Below are 2,549 nucleotides of genomic sequence, written 5' to 3' on the forward strand. Positions count from 1 at the left end.
AAGAATTGCCTAATTAAATATTAATCTATTAACTCTTATGTAATGACTTGAAATTCGTTTTACATCAGCACAAGACCTTATATTTGCAACTGGGGGCTGTTTGTGGTGGGGGGAAATGAATTTTATTGGTTCCCATGTAAATGAGTTGATGTCAATTTGGAGTCGATTCAACCGAGATTTGATCTCAAACACGGAGGAACTTAACTTAAGGTATTCATTGAAACATTTGGCCAATGTGTGTGTGTGTGTGTGTGTGTGTGTGTGTGTGTGTGTGTGTGTGTACGCGTGCATGTATATATATATTTACATACAAACATACATACATACATACATGTATGCATATGAATATGTATGCATGTATGTATGTACGTTAGTATAGGCGCTGAATGGCCAAATGGTTTAGAATTCACTTTAGAATCACAAGGATCCGGGTTCAATCATACTAGGTGGCACTTACATATAAACTTCCCTTGTTTAAAGCTTAGTCTGGTTCTCTACATTATTTCTAATAGATTAAATCTAAAAAGAAATGAAAATTAAATGAGTTGACTGTTTAAAGTCTGTATATTTTTTTCTTAAACACCCTGTAAACACATATACATACATACGTGTGTATGTATGTATGTATGTATGTATATATATATGTATGTATGCATGCATGTATATATGTATTAATGTGCGCATCAAAATGTGTATACACGGAGTCTGTCACGCACATACAGACACACACACGCACACACATGTATGTGCGTGTGTTTGTGTTTTTATGTATGTATTATGTATGTATGTATATATATATATATATATATGTATGTATATATATATATATATATATATATATATATATATATATATATATATATATATATATATGTTTATATGTACATATATATTTGTATGCACGCATGTATGTATGCTTGTATGTATATATGTATATATGCATGTATGCATATATGTATGTAATGCATGTACGCAAGTATGTATGTATGTATACATGTATGCAAGTATGTATGTATGTATGTATGTATGTATGTATGTATGTATGTATGTATGTATGGGCTTATATCTCTCTGGCGCCATCCTATTCGCGTGACCACAACTTGATGGAGATTCTGGTTTGTCAAAACTATCAAAATATCCAACTCCTGTAAGAAGTTAAGCTTTTCCATATCCTCTTCACTTTTTTTCTCCACGTCTCCCTCATTGAATGCAACGGAAAGAAATCTTTTATAAAACAAATGTAGATGATCGTATAACCGGCGCCAGTTAAGTGTCTTGCTCAAGGACATAACGTAAGCATATAAGCATGATCACATGCATGCACAGGCATAGGCTCATACACACACACACACGCACACACACACACACAGACACACACACACACACACACACACACAGAGTCACACACACATACACACCGACAAAACACTTTCATCGTATGTATATATGCATGTAATACACGCATATTTACAAATATATGCATGCACATACGCACCTCTATACACACACACGCGCGCGCGCGCGCGTATACCACATACATATATATGAAATTGTGAGCGGTCGGAAAGACGATAAGAGCGAAAGAAGGAAGAACAAATGAAAAAGTGAAAACAAGGTTTATGTACATACGTTCATACAAACGCAAGAAAATAAGTGCTTCGTGCAAATAAGCAGAATTAATCCTTTAGCATTTAAACCGGCCATATCCAGCCCAAATTTTCTACCTGTCTTATGTTCAAACTAGCCAAATTTGGCCTCTCACACCTGCCCTACAATATAATTCTAAAAATAAACAATCACACCATTGAAATCTCAAAGCTATGAAATAATGGATGATTAATTCAAAACGATGTGAATACATAACCATTTCATTTTTGGCGGATTAATCTGAACGCTAAAGGGTTAAACATTTGTCAGAAGCTATTAAGTTTCAGACATCGGATTGTCAAATAATAAATGAACATCTTACATATAAAGAAGTCTAAAAAGTTCATTGACTTTTTTTGTTCTGGCGTTAATTGTAAAGTTCATAAACATTATAGGTATAGGAGAGTATTGTAGTTCGCTTGAAGCATTGTGTATTGTTTGTAAAGAATAAAAAGTTTAGGAAGGTATAACAATGCACTATAGAACAAAAAAATGAACTGTATACCTGTTGTAACTTGGTAAACTGTAGTCCGATGATATTTCGGAATTAAAATTCCATCTTCAGATATTATTTGCTGGAGTCTCTGCTATAAACTGTTTTCCAACAGTTTTTCTTTTTTCTGAAGCGTCTCAGGAGTGGTCTCACGAAGCTTCTTCTGGAATTCCTCATGAGAAGTGCGTGAGGTCGGCTGTTTCAATCTCGTGTGTGTTGTGTTGAAACATCTGTGGCGCTGCTTCTAGGTTATGTGTTATACGGGCAGCTTCTCTTTTTTCTTTCTTTCTTTTTTTTCCCCCTTCTTTTTTTTTTTGTTGTAAACAATATATGAGCATGTTATTAAGAATTAAACTACACCCATCCAGATGTAGCTAAATTATATATTGATTACCAACTTCCACCCTGT

Source organism: Octopus bimaculoides, chromosome 14, assembly GCF_001194135.2.
Source record: "Octopus bimaculoides isolate UCB-OBI-ISO-001 chromosome 14, ASM119413v2, whole genome shotgun sequence".
Taxonomy (NCBI): Eukaryota; Metazoa; Mollusca; class Cephalopoda; order Octopoda; family Octopodidae; genus Octopus; species Octopus bimaculoides.